The sequence below is a fragment of the Eptatretus burgeri genome, chromosome 2 (assembly GCF_056783735.1).
Source record: "Eptatretus burgeri isolate ZD-2024b chromosome 2, Ebu_testis_v1, whole genome shotgun sequence".
NCBI lineage: Eukaryota > Metazoa > Chordata > Myxini > Myxiniformes > Myxinidae > Eptatretus > Eptatretus burgeri.
The window spans coordinates 143,004,326-143,019,478 of record NC_140962.1 but is presented as its reverse complement, the minus strand read 5'-3'; the positions used below and the strand labels follow the sequence as shown (position 1 = coordinate 143,019,478).

Genomic DNA, 15,153 nt, shown 5'->3' with positions numbered 1-15,153 from the left:
TGTCATGAAAGGAGCTTATACCAATATCATTTGTGGGATAAGGGGTATCAGTCGACACCATTGTACTTTTACAGGAATTACAAGGATATTATTTGACTTGAATTACAAATTTGTCAAAGTAACATCGTATATACACGATTGTAATCTGGGATCCCAGCATCATGATGATCTGAGAACAACAAAAAAGATGCTCAGATGAGAAAGACAAAAAGATCAGTCCAGCACATGATTCTGTAATACCCTCAAGTATGCATAGGGTTGAAGGGATGAAGGACTCCAATCATCATATTGATCAGGTGTAACGACAGGGACTCTTCAATACATTTGAACAACTTTGGACCACTTTTGTTCAAGTTTCAATATTCGGAAAGTTGTCGCAAAATTGATGCAAACGCATGACCGGCATTCAATAATTGAAATGTGGGTGTATTCGGATGTGCTGTGATCGGTGGAAGCAGTAGAATTGTGACCTCATACGCATGCGGTAGTGTGAGAAGAGTTGGACGGAGTGAAATCCACGAGTGCAATGCCACAGAGTGACACCTCGGACGCTGATGCACCTTAATAGTGGGGCAACTTAGCATAACAATTGTGCATTTTGTGAGGAAAGCACCAAATTTGGCACACTAGTAGCCGAACATATTATGAACAGATTTGGATATTGGGCCATCTCAAATTCAGCCGTTGATGGCTGTGGCAGCCATTTTCCACTGCCATCAAAAATTTTGAGATGGCCCAATATCCAGATCTGTTCATAATATGATAGGCTACGAGTGTGCCAAATTTGGTGTTTTCCTCACAAAATGCACAATTGTTATGCTATATTTAGCTAAGTTGCCCCTCTATAACAGGCTTTCCTTGAAGCTTAGTTGAAGGAGATTGACCGTCCTTTCCAGCTTTGATACCAACACAAAGTGGTGCTCCGTTCACGTCATTCCCACCGATGAGAAATCTACATCTCGGTGCATGGTTTAACTCTGCACCTGTGGTTAATGCACACACACAAACCACATGGGGATGTGAAAATAAATTAACGGGCATGGCTGAGATTATGAATTAATTGAACACACTAATTAACGCAAATGAAATGTTGCAGTAATCAGGCTCAACGAGGTCATGGAAACTACATGCACCTAATTAAACAGCCTTGCAATTTTACGTGAAATTACACAATGTCATGTTTGTAATTTCCGATCCAATCAGTGCCTGCCAGTAAATGTACTTGTAAATTATTATTCACCTGCTCCTTTTCGGCCATGGGTCCTTCTACCCAGGAGATGTCACGGGAAAATCCGGAGAAGTTGCTTTGGATTGACCTGCATTTGAACCTTCATCACACGGCCTCCTCAATAGAAAAGATCAGGAGCTAAGCTGAATTTCAATGAATTTCTCAAGAAACTGTGAAGAATCTGCAGATGAGAATCTCTTTGGACCTTGTTTTCTAAAAAAATAATTGTGAATGTTAATATTCTTTTCATTTCAGATTATAAAGGACCCTTGCAAGATTTACCAAGATGGTGGAGTGGATGTCTCCCTGCAAATTTCAAATGGTTCAAGCACTTGGTGAAGATGACAAACAAAGAAGGATGGAATTCTGTAACACATTTCTTTGGGTGTTCAAGGAAGGCGACAGGTTTATTGGAACACTAGTCATATCAGATGAAGCTCAATTTAGAGCTTAAAGGTTATGTTAACAAACAGAACACCCGATTTTGGGTGGAAGAAAATCCTTAGCAGTACCAGCAACGACCCTTTACGCAGTGAACGTGTCGCAGTGTTGCATTTATTGGGCTGGAATCATTTGTCCATATATTTTTTTCTCACTGCAAATGGTGCAACTGTAACAGTGACATCTGAATGATGTCAAGAAATGATGAGCGATTTTTGTTTCTCCAAAACTAAAGGACATGATGACAACTGCCCATTCTGCTTGTGCTTCAACGTCACTCCTGAAGGACCTTTTCTCAGATCATTTTAGTTCACGGTTTGGAGTTGTTCCATGGCCAGCCAGAAGGCCGGATTTAACAGCGACTGGTTACCCTCGCCGAAGGATTCGGAGAGGGTATTGCATTTGAGTCGGTTTGTTACTTGGCAAAAAAAAAGTTTTTTTTGACAAGTATGTTGGTCGCCTCTATTTGTTTGTGTGCGTGCGTGCGTGCGTGCGTGCGTGTGTATGTGTTTTTGTCTGTCCGCTCGCCTCCAGCCCAAACCGCTCAAACGATCATTCTAAAATTTTCGGACATTCATGGCACCAACCCTACGACGGTCCCGCATTGAAGTTCCGTAAAATTTGGTCGACCGAAAAGGTCAAGATAAGCCAATAGGCCAATTTGCGCCGAATTTTCTAAAATCCTCAAATTTCATCCGATTCACTTGAAATTTTAACAGGATTTGTTATCAGGACAGTGAATTCAACCTTCTATTACGTTTGAGGTTATCATAGTTCAAAAGGTCAAAATAGGCCAAAATTTTCAATTGTTTCTAAAATTGTCAATTTTCATCCGAATGACTTGAAATTTGAAGATCACTTGCATATCAGGTCGCTGAATTCAACCAACTATTAATTCTGAGGTGAACATAGGCCAAAAGGTCGACATAAGCCAGTAGGCTAATTTGGGCCAAATTTTCTAAAATCTCTCAATTTTCATCTGATTGACTTGAAATTTGAACAGGATTTGCACATCAGGTCAATGAATTCAACCACCTATTAATTTTGAGGTAAATATAGACCAAAAGGTCTACATACACCAATGGGCCAATTTGAGCCAAGTTTTCTAAAATGCTCAATTTCATCCGATTGACTTCAAATTTGAAGAGCATTTTCATGTGAGGTTGCTGAATTCAAACACCTATTAATTTTGAGGTAAACATAGGCCAAAAGGTCAAAATATGCCAAAAAGTCAACATAGGCCAAATTTTCTAAATCTTCAATTTTCATCTGATTCAGTTGAAATTTGAAAAAGATTTACATATCAGGTCACGGAATTCAACCACCGATTATTTTTGTGGTCCCCACAGGTGAAAAGGTCAACATAGACCAAAAGGTCAACATCGGCCAAATTTCTAAAATCCTCAATTTTAATCAAATTAACTTGAAATTTAAGGAGCATTTCCATACCAAGTCAATGAATTCAATCACCTATTAATTTTGAGGTAAACATAGGCCAAAATGTCAAAATAGGTCAAAGGGCCAAGTTGAGAAAAATTTTCTAAAATCCTCAGTTTTCATCCAATTGACTTGAAATTTGAAGAGCATTTGCATGTCAGGTCACTGAGTTCAATTACCAATTAATTTTGAGGTCAAAGGGTTAACACAGGCCTAATTTCTAAAATTGATAGGGCCAAAACAGAAATATATCACTATACCTCAAAAAGTTGTAGACGAGTTATGACAAAACAAGGTGGATGGGTTGAATCGGTGAGAGGAACAAGCTTTTTTCTTCTTTTTTGTTGGATTTAGGTTTTTGGGGCTTTTGGGGATTTTAGTTCGGTTCCAGTCCATCAGTGGGATACAAAAATCGAACTATTCCACCTGGCAGAGATATGCGCTCTACCGAGTGCCACTTCACTTTGTGCTGTTTTGCCAAGTTGTCACTCTATGAGTGATTTTTCATTTGTTTGTGTCTGTCTGTCTGTCTGTTTGTCCGCACAGAACTTTCGTGTTTTTCTCCACAACCGCTTATCGTATCGAGACAAATTTTTCACCATTGGTGCGAAGACTCATGTAGAATGTTGTAATGATAAATATGACATAATAGGTCACCTGGTGTGGCAGCCATATTGGAAAACCAGAAAAAACTTTGGATCCTTGTATCTCTGAAACCGCACCAAGGAAAAACATTGAAACTAGGCACATAGCAATTACTCCTCGTGATGAATGAGTGTGATTTTTTTTTTTTTACGACATCATAGGTGCCCTCCTTATGATGTCATGGTTGCATATGTAAAACGCCACATCCAATCAGTATGAAAATTTTGGAGGGTCATCTATGGATAAAATGGCCCCCAGAAAAAAAACAATGACGTCATTGGTCACGTGATTCAGCAGCCATATTTTTTTTTTTTTTTTTTTAAAAACCTTCAAAAATCTTCTTCTCTAGTAAAAAAAAAATTTTTTACATGTATGACTGCCTGTCCATGAGGAACAAAAGATTCACACATATGATGTCATTGGTCACATTGTTTGGCAGCCATATTGGATTTACCCTGAAACCTATAAAAGCACACCACTCAAAAGAAGTCCTGGCGGGGGTTTGCGATCTCCGATTGCTCTTTTTCTTGTTTCTTCTTGTGGGAGTACCTTAAATCAACTGTCTACCAGACAAGATCAAGGACTAGAAAAGACTTGCATAAGAAAACTAAAACAGTAAATAGCATGTATTCCACTTGAAACCTCAAATGATGCAAAACGTAGTTGCGTGCGTGCATCAATGTGTCCATGAAAATGGTGGTCACTTAAAAGGTGTTCTTTTCAAGATGTATGTCGTATAATAACTTACAGTATTCTCCTGAAAAAAACTTTTTCGTGTGATTTATGAATAGTCTCATTTTCTATTAAATTGCTATTTCTACATGAAATATAAATGTGTGAGTTATTTCTTACCCACGCTTTACTTCACCTCGGCATTAAAATTGATATTTCAGCAGGGTATACTTGAACATGGTTGGAGTCCAGCCAGTCGGATTTGAATCCCTTGAAAATCAAATCAAGAACACAGCTGAGGTGTGTATGGATAGGTCGTCAATTACGACGTGGCTCAGATGATGTTTGCTCTTGTGATGAAGTCATTGAAATAGTTCACTGCAAGTATTAAAATAAATAACGATTGCATTTGTCACTTGTCAAAACTGTGGACTATCCATAAGGTAATTACCCTGTCTACCTGCTTGATTTTGAGCCAAATTTGCGCTGAGCCGACACCTGTGTGAGAGACCTTTTCATGAACAGCGCACTCATTGTTTTTCACACGAATACCACGGCCAGAGTGCTCCGAGAGGGACTTTGAGGCTCTTCATCATGGGGTCGACATGACCAGCAATTAAATGAGTCCGTGCTGGTTTCTCTTCACACCTGTTTATTACACTCCTGGCAGGCAGCCTAAGGGCACTTTCTGGTATAATGTCTTGTCAATCAGTTTGTAATGCACCTGGGAGACCAGCCGGCTCTGCTGGACAGCTGGCCAAGCAAACTTTCACTCTGAATGGTTGGTTGGTAAGTGTGGCTTTGGGGATTGGTTTGATGTTGGCACGTGGGTGCTGATTTGGCCATGTCATGAACTCGACAGGGCTCGCCTTGTTTCCCTTTCCCTTTTACCATTCCTCTGTTCCTTACCGCATTTTACCTTTCATTCCATCTCCACCAAGCGAGTGGTGCTCTGGATGGTCGTTCACCCTTGATGCAAGCCATTATACTTAATGAAAATTGCATGAGTTGAGCACCTTGTGTGGGTCTTGTTTGCCCACCTATGGTTGTTGCTGTGTTCAGGTTCATTTTTCCTGAGGATAAATCAAGACCGAGCCATTGGAAAATGACCCTATATCCACCAAGGGACACATACTATTTTATCGACAATGTAGACGAACAGGATAGCTCAGAGGTAATGCATTTACCTCTGAGGTGTCTAGTTTGGGTTCGATTCATGACACAAGTATGGATTTGTTTCGATAAGTGTACCATATCCCTTGGATCTCCTTTGTTCGCATTAGCGGGTGTATCTTCATGACCATCGGTGTATTTTGCATAGAGTAGGTGAATGTCGCTGGCCTCTGGACGTATTCCAAATTCTGATCCAAATTAAAAGTAATGGGGTCCTGCATATTTGGCATTGCTGGCCTGAGAAATGATGCAACCAGTGGGCCAAACTTGTAATGTAATCCTGGTCCAAGGTAATATGTATTCACCAATGATGATTGGCAGTGGGTAACAAACCCTGATGTGCAAGATATTGATCGGTTGCAAGTGGGATTCTCCGGTATTCTCTAATGTTGTCCTCCCTAGGTGTTTCAAATTGTTGTTTTGTTTTGTTGTTTTGGGGGTTTTTTTGTTGTTTTTTTTTGGGGGGGTTCTTGTTTTGTTTGGTAGTTTTACTTCCTGTTCTTCCATTTAGACTTCAAAAATGTGTTCTGGGGACTTTTCGCTCTACAAATTTTGTTTCCATCTTTTTTAAGGTCTGGTTTCCCAATTTTTTTTTTCCATGACAGTACATTATAGTATACCGTCGTTTCCTGCTATTCGCGGTTCCTGGAAAATGCTGCGAATAGTGAGGTATTGTTTCAATGGAAAAAGGGGGGATAGGTTCCTGGCAGTCGGTGATTCATGAGGGAAAAATCAAAAATCCCTTGAAAAGAATGTGAAAAAACCACAAATATGCCCACAAAAAACACCGTGAATATACATGAAAAAAATTACGAAAACACAGAAAAAAAAAATAAACGCAAAAACGCGAAGCACAGCCGCGAATGTCAAAGCAGGTCGCATTTTATAATTCGCGAATACGTGGGGTCCGTGAATCCGTGAATCCGCGAATAGCGGGGTCCGGCAGGACACTGCATTGATGATTATGATGAAATAAATGTGGGCAGGGACTCTTCCATGGTACTTCATGTAACACAAGGTTTGATGGACTGTACTGGTACTCACTTGATAGCCCAAGGATTTTTCAAAAATTTTCATGACATCACGGACCTTTTAATATGACCATTTAGATCTATTTTGTCCAAAAAAAATCTGTCGTGAGGTTACCTTCCCTCCTAAGGTTATTTTTGATGATCTGCCAGATTTTGAGCATTGGTAATTCTTGTATTCCCTCCACTTCTTGTCGACATTCCCAGCGGTTGATTTGACAATTATTGAAGAAAGTTTGAATTGTCCCAATGGTGGCGCCCACTCTTTGAAACCTGGTTATCTCTCATCAGAGCTTTGTTAACCATTTCGTCTGGGATAAAGATAGTAGTCTTATAATTTCCATTCCAATTTGCTATGAAGCATTTAAGGGTTAAGTACAAAGTGTGGACTCATGCCACATATAGCTCAGACCAAGTTAACCCAAACCAAACCCCCACCTTTGTTTAAGCCTCACCTTCACCCAAAGCAGACATATTACTTCCTTCCTAAATAAAGTGAGTGAGCCTCATCTTTTTTTTTTTTTTTGATTGACAACCACATGGCTACATTGGAATTCTCCTGATTCTGGCTCAGTTCCCAGCTTCGAATCCGAATACAGTAATTGATATTACTGCATTCATATGTATTTGACCTCAAAACCATTGGCAGGTCACTAGGCTATTAGTGCAAGGTAAAAATAAAATAAAAAAACTCCCTTTTAATTATTTAAATCAACGGACTCCTCCATTAACCAGACTTGGTGGTGCAATGGTTAGAGTGTCTACTCCCAAGAGTGTCTGCTTCATGTCTGGGAGGTTGATGGTTCAAACCCTGGTTGAGTCGTATCAAACGCTTTAAAAATGATCCATGCTGTTTTCTTGCTTGATGTTCAGCACTTGAAAGTGTAAGAGCACAGACAATCCCTGCAGGTTAGCATCGAAGGAGAGGAGGAAATTCCTCCAAAAGAAATGTCTTGCTGTGTGTGCTGAGTGTGCTGAGAAAGGTGGTGCCATTTTTGTGACGTTGCTGGTACCCATCATTTCCTGGGAAGTGACGACTCTTTCCCCAAGCTCATTGGCTATGTTTATCTCGTCTAACAGTCATGTACTTTCTCATGTATTCTTCTGTATGTCGATGTGTGTGTGTGGCAACTCCACTATGAGCCTTAGTTCCTGTTAATATAAAAAAAACCTTCTTCAAAACCTAAACCCTGTTACTTGCAGGTGTCTATGTTTCCTTCCCTCCTCTCTTTCTCTCTCTTTTCCTGTTCATTAATTCCCTTGCCAATTCTGTCTGAGAATTGACTCACTGCCCTACTGTCAGTTTATATTGTCCCCCTCCCCCCTCCACCGACCACTCCCCAGTCACCTTATTCTTCCATGAGCCACGATCTTATGCTGAAATAAAACACTGACGCACATTCCCAAAAACATCTTTGGAAATCCACACTATAGAGCAAGATGATGGGATTTATGACAGTGGCTGAAAAACATCAAATAACAAAGACGTCAGTGGACGTGGGTTCACCTGCTTTTGTCTTTCCATCTGAAGTGACGTCTCAAGATGCTCGAAGCACAGGTTCAACCCCCATATAAGATGTCCTCTTGTCTTTCGACCATGTAATTCACAGCTAAATATGCTGATGTCGACCAATGTCATTGTCTGCAAAACCAAAAATATAATACAGATTGAAAGCACAGAAAAGAAGAAAAAAAAACTCATCAGAAGTCACAAAAGATCTATAAATCAGCTCAAAGCAATTCACTTGATCGCGACCATATCACGACCCAGCTGCTGTGTCTTCATATTCCTCCCATTAATTATCCGCTCACTATGTTAGTCCAATATCTCTTTGGCAGAAGAGATTTTATGGCATAGAATTGCCAAACAGCGACAGACTACCATTGTGGAAGCACCATCACCACTGCTTATCACGCCTGATGTTTCATCACCAGAACGTCTCACGACTGCCACTGGTGTAAGATCCCTTCCTGGCAGCCCCAAAGTAAGCAAACCTATAAAATAACATCACATCCCCAGAAAGTTTACATCTGGGTTTGCATAATTGGCTGGAACATTCCAGTAACTTCCATAATAATCAAGCAATTTCTGTTTGCTCCGGTATTAAACAGTTTCAAGGATTTATTGAACACACACACACACACACACACACACACACACACACACACACACACACACACACACACACACACACACACACACACACACACACACACACACACACACACACACACACACACACACACACACACACACACACACACACACACACACACACACACACACACACTCTCTCTCTCTCTCTCTCTCTCTCTCTCTCTCTCTCTCTCTCTCTCTCTCTCTCTCTCTCTCTCTCTCTCTCTCTCTCTCTCTCTCTCTCTCTCTCTCTCTCTCTCTCTCTCTCTCTCTCTGCCACTCTCTCTCTCCTGCCACTCTCTCTCCTGCCACTCTCTCTCCTGCCACTCTCTCTCCTGCCACTCTCTCTCCTGCCACTCTCTCTCCTGCCACTCTCTCTCCTGCCACTCTCTCTCCTGCCACTCTCTCTCCTGCCACTCTCTCTCTCTCTCTCTCTCTCTCTCTCTCTCTCTCTCTCTCTCTCTCTCTCTCTCTCTCTCTCTCTCTCTCTCTCTCTCTCTCTCTCTCTCTCTCTCTCTCTCTCTCTCTCTCTCTCTCTCTCTCTCTCTCTCTCTCTCTCTCTCTCTCTCTCTCTCTCTCTCTCTCTCTCTCTCTCTCTCTCTCTCTCTCTCTCTCTCTCTCTCTCTCTCTCTCTCTCTCTCATCACATTAAGCAAAAAAGGGCTTTTTGCTATTAAATTAACTTTAATTAGTGGTATATATTCCACTGTAATTTAAGCTTTAGGTGCACGCCACAAATGTATTTTGGAATGATTCGAAGGCAGAGACCTGCTTGAGAAATGCTGTGCTGTGGATACCAAATAAGACTCGAGAAGCTCTGATGAGCGTGCTGACACATAGAACATAAGGGTTCTTTGAGATTAAATCTGATTCTATAATGGAGCTTGAGTTTTGAACTCTCATTCCTTTGTGTATCCAGCTTGTCTATGGAAATATTTGCTGTTTCATCTATCCTCATGTCCACCTGGCCATTCATTTCTCTGCTCATGGATAAACTTGTATCGGCTTGGAAGGATAGCCTCGAGGTATGCACACTGGCCTCTGAGCTGTCTAGCCTGGGTTTGAATGTCGGCTCAGCTCTACACTGTCACCTTGGTATTTCGTGGGCAGGATGATTCATCAGTGTGTGTGCCATCCCTCCGACAGACGTTAAATCCCTCTCACCCTCCTCACCTCCAACCCCAAGCCTTCCTTAAAAAATTCCAGTTTTACCTTCCTGAGAGCTTCCTTCTATATCCATCCCGTCCATCTCACTGTGTCTCCTTTCCTGACCCCCATTTGTCTCCACTCCTATTGCTTGAATGAGTCTCTCTCCATCTTGCACTTCAACTCCATTGTTGGTGTCTCCCCCTCTGCCCTACTGTTCCTTTTGTTCTGTGGCATCCCGATCCATTGAGTGTTCTCGCTCCTCCATAGTCTTGACTGCATGTAAAAAACAAGGGCGTCCCATCTTCCCACTTTAATTGGCCGAGGTAATCAATGTATGGCCAATATAGATTTTCCAAGATCTGGGAATTAACAAGTAATCATCGAAACAAAGAAAATAAATAAATAATAAATACTTCCTCTATATATATATATATATATATATATATATATATATATATATATATATATATATATATATATATATATATATATATATATATATATATATAAGAGAGTTCATCTCTGAGGAGTGTCATGACACGGAAGGTTGTCCAGGCTTGTTTTAGTTCCTTTAAAAAAAAAAAAATTAAAGAACCTGCAGGAGCTGAAAGCCTCTCAAAGTTTGGAGCCTTTTGTATTGATTTGTACCACGTGAGGGGGATTTGTCGGATCGTCGTGATGCTTGGTTCCATGGATCAGTGAGAAATTAGCTTCACTTCTTCTTCCACTGATATTGTAGAGAACGAAGGCCAAAACTGTTGGCTCCTTGTGCAAAGAAAGTGAATTTAGCATGTTTGTGCTACTCAAGCCCCCTGACTGTGTGTGTGTGTGTGTGTGTGTGTGTGTGTGTGTGTGTGTGTGTGTGTGTGTGTGTGTGTGTGTGTGTGTGTGTGTGTGTGTGTGTGTGTGTGTGTGTGTGTGTGTCTCGAGTGCCTATTGACAGATTGTTGTGTAGTGCATGACGTCTTAGCTTAGAGCTTCTTGGTCACGTGGTACAACTAATCGAACAACCATCACGAGGAGGGTTTGCGCTCTAAAAGCCTTTCGCTGCGGCTTTCTTACAAGCTCCCACCGCTGACCTGACCACCTGATCCTTCCATTAGGCTAATGAAGGTTCAAATACACAGATGCCCTTTAGTGGCTCTTCGTTCCTCTCTGTGTTCATGTCTCTCATTGGCTGGCAAGCTCCATCCCACCAGGTCCATTGTTTACTAAACTCCACCCACCTGCCACACCCAATCCTAGTGATGAGTCAAATACAGTACATTGCAATCCCACAGTTCACAGTCTGTGGTTACGTTTCACATTCTCAGCTTCTTTATACATTCACATTTAACATAACTTGAATATTCATCACACATTTGTGATCCCGTTTGTGCAGAGAAAACTGGTGAAACACTTTCAGAACGAATTTATTATATCCTGCAGGTATGGCCATCCTTAAAAGTGAACCATCCATCGATATTATGCAAATGTTAGAATATTTTCCCACCTAATTAACCCCTTCTCTCCCCCCCTCCCTCCTCCCTCCAACCCCCAATGTTCCAAACAAGCTCAAATGAGCAAATGAATCCTCTTAATGATGACGTCATAAAAACGAATATGACGTCATTGTGATGTATCAGGTTTGTGATAAATTATTATCTGTGCTAATGCCCGGCTTGATTTCCGCAAACAAAATTCAAACAGCTTGCCTAGTTTCGGAGAAAATGCTGTAGGCGATTTCCATGAGCGGCGATATTATGACGTCAACTTTTTTTTTCTCGGAAGAATTTCCAAAATCGGAGATGGTTACTGCCTGCGCGTGGGCTTTCTGCATATACATGGCAAGTTTCACGAATATCCGATGAAAACACTGGGTTGTGAAACAAAAAATATCAAAAAATAAGAATGACATCATGAAAATTGATACGACGTCATAGTGATGTATCATATGTGCGGTAATTCATCTCTGCTAATGCCCTGTTCGATTCCCGCAAACAGAATTCAAAAAGCTTGCCGAGTTTTGGAGATAATTTTTTAGGCGATTTCCATTAGTGGAGATATTTTGACGTCATAACTTTTTTTTCTCATAGGAATTTTCAAAATCGGAGATGGTTACTGTCTGCGCAGGGTATTTTTACATGTATGTGCCAAGTTTCAGGAAGTTTCGATGAAAACTGTCGGCTGTGAAACAAAAAAGTCCACAAGAACAACAACGTGAGTAATATTAGAGATCCTCCATGAGGATCTAAAAAACTTGAGCTCACGAAGTCAGGGCAGGAATTTGGAAATTTATTGAGGGTGCCGGCGATGGCTCACCTACTTTTTGCAAAGGACATCATGAGATGTTTAACGTCCACCAACTCACGCCGACCCAGTTTAACGTCCATCCGTGGGATGGCGCACCCATTGATCAACCGCCCTGCCTGTGAAACACCAGGCTGGCAGTTTATACCTGGTTGGGATTTCCACCCGAGGATAGACAGCTTAAAGATGAGTGTGCCAGCCTTCTACACACACCACTAAACGGTTATGCAAGGAGTGGAATCTCTCCAAAGTTATGAAAAACAACAAAACCGACCAACAACCAAAACCCCCCAAACGGAACGTTGTATGTCGAGTTGAGATGGCCCAAACTGTGTACTGCAGAGAACGACCATCCATTTAAAATTGTTCCAGTTAGATATTGTAAAATGACAGCTTATAACTATAATTGTTTAATTGAATATATGTAAGCTATTGTAATTGTAATGCAGTCCGGATTATATTTTTGCCTACTCACTGACCTGTGGCTTTCTAACCTCGAAATACTTTCCTTACCACCACCACCAGTCACCACCACCACCACCACTACCCAAACCCTTTTTTCCTGCCACCAAAGTGCACTTACGCACGAGTCTCCCTCCCCTCGCCATCCTCACCTCCCCGGCTCAAAATCCACATCAGCAGAGAGCCGGTCGGCCCATGGGTGACGCGGGACAATAGCTGTGCGCAGACTCCAATCCGGTTCCTTCCAGTCATGCAAGGTAAGAACGTGGACAATGATCAAGCCAGATATGTATGTCCTGCCTTTGTGTCCATTCCTGTCCGGATGTTTCTATTAAAGGGTTAAAATCAACAGCGCCTGATTCAATTGCAAGTTTGTACCCGAACTCGGTTGAGTTATGAGTGTGCTGCCGGTGAATCGTCGGATTCGACGCTCCTCATGCGGGATAAAGATCTCCTAACAACCTGGGAACACCCTTTATTACACTGCCATCATTTAGAAACTGTCACCCTGAGATCTTTTCAAACAAGACATCATTCTTTCTTTAAATGTACACACGAAAGATCTGTTTTGCTGACTCTTCATCTTGCAGGAACCTGGGACCATGTGTGTCTATCTACAGGATCCCAAAACCTTATTAATTTGGAGGAATTTTTTTTTCGCTGAGTTGGTTGGATTCTCACGGCTTGATGATCACTAGAGATTAAACGATGATTCTTGTGGGCTTTTGCTTTTGACATTCCTTATCTCAATTGATTTCACCAGCTCCTTCTTTCACCTGATTGACTTTGTCCGAGCCACAGGTGCAGCTCTTCGATCATGGGTGACTTGTTTTTCTTCCCATATCTGTGATGTTGCGGTATTTTACTGCTCGTGGTAGTAATAAGGGTTTGTTTTTATACTTTCCCTGTTGGTATTATCAGGGTTATTTTCTTATCTTTATTCAATATGGTCATTATTTTGTATGTATATATTAGTATAGGTCATGCGTATACTGTATCTGAGCTGAGAACCAGGTGGCACATTCGAGTTATTCCGTACGAGCTACAAAGCAAATGTGCAAGTGCTTTGATGGAGTGTGTCTGCTCAACCACAAAGTGCGTTTCAAGATTACTTGCCGTGGACACTTCACCTGCAACATTTGTACACCAAGCGAGTCGCATTTCGGCTTTTGAGCCACGGGGACCAACTTGCGTATATAGTGCCAGAAAGGTCGTGGCAGTGGAGGGGGTGGATAAATTTTAATGGGAATTGGATGGTTACCTGGATGCATTGGAGGTGGAGGTGTATGAGGATATTGGCTTGTGTGTGGATTGGTGACAATATTAGGGTTTGGTGAGGCGTGTGCATGATGGGCCGAACGTCCTCCTTTGCCAAAGTTCCTTGTGCATCCCTGTGTATCCTTGTGCATATACTGTCTCCCAGCTGTCTGAACGTTGGCTTGATCCCAGCAGAATTGGTCCTGCTATAAGTTCCATCTGCTGCAGTGCCGGCAGGGGATACTTGTTCTTGGAACGCACTGGTCTTTTGAGAGGACAGAAAGGCAGCTGCTCTTGCTGTCAACACTTTGTTGGCAGTATTGAAGATCTCGTGTCATTTTTTTTTTGTACAAGTAGACCTTTGGGCGTGCACCGTGCCCAAATGACACAATGCCCAAAGTGGACACCTGTAGCATTGGACCACCTTTTCTCTTAAAGCCATTTTCCTGGTTTATGACCGATCTAGTAATTCCATGAACCCCACTGGGGTGGACATTAAACTGAGTGACCCGTCGCTGGAATTAGTTGGTGGACGTTAAATATCCCACGGTGTCCTTTGTGAAGAGTGGGCGAGCTATCCCCGGCACCATGAACGACTTCCAAATTTCTGTCTGAATCACTAGTAAGGCAATGGCAAACCGCCCAGCACGACCCCATGCCTAGAAACTGCTTCGGCAGAAATAACGCTCTGCACAGAGTATGATCCCAACGGATGGAACCCAGAACGGATCAGGATGTTACGGAATGAAAAGAACAGTGGAAAGATGGAACAGGAGGACACACCAAGAGGAGGGTCGAAGGTCAAAGCAAAGACTTGAAGAAATGATTGTCATAGGATTAACAAGATGGATCTTCACAGAAGAGTAAGGAAAAAATGGAAACTTGGAACGAGTTGGGCTGGGGACCAGAATCCTGTTGATCGACCACTTTGATGCACATCTTCCAGGAAAACGACTTGAGATCAGTGAACCACAAGGGAATTCAAGCTGAGTCTCATAATGATGATCAAAATAAAATTTAAGAATAAAGTACATTGATTGTGCCTTATATTTGGTATTTGACAATAAAAATTTGTATAATTCTCTTGACTACTATTTATGATGGAGAGGTTTATGCAGAAGAGTGACAATGAGGTACTTGTCATAGTGGAGTCGGTGGTAGGACTGCCAGTCAGAAGTTTTCGGAGTTGGCTCAAGGGAAGGGAAGAGAGAAAATGAACGACTCATGTGACTTGTG

The 15,153-nt window shown here is 41.8% G+C and overlaps 1 protein-coding gene across 4 annotated transcripts in view; it reads right to left on the bottom strand.

The window, feature by feature from the left end:
* Positions 1 to 15,153, bottom strand: part of LOC147033387 (uncharacterized) — a 103,135-nt gene that overhangs the window by 63,176 nt on the left and 24,806 nt on the right. For 2 of the 4 annotated variants that reach the window (XR_015051180.1, XM_085854543.1), the window contains exon 2: positions 8,132 to 8,266. The gene's annotated coding sequence lies outside the window, so the exon portion shown is untranslated. Of the gene's footprint in view, positions 1 to 6,390; positions 7,500 to 8,131; positions 8,267 to 12,812; positions 12,949 to 15,153 lie in introns of those variants that run through there. The other 2 variants (XM_085854554.1, XR_015051179.1) reach the window with 2 other exon arrangements.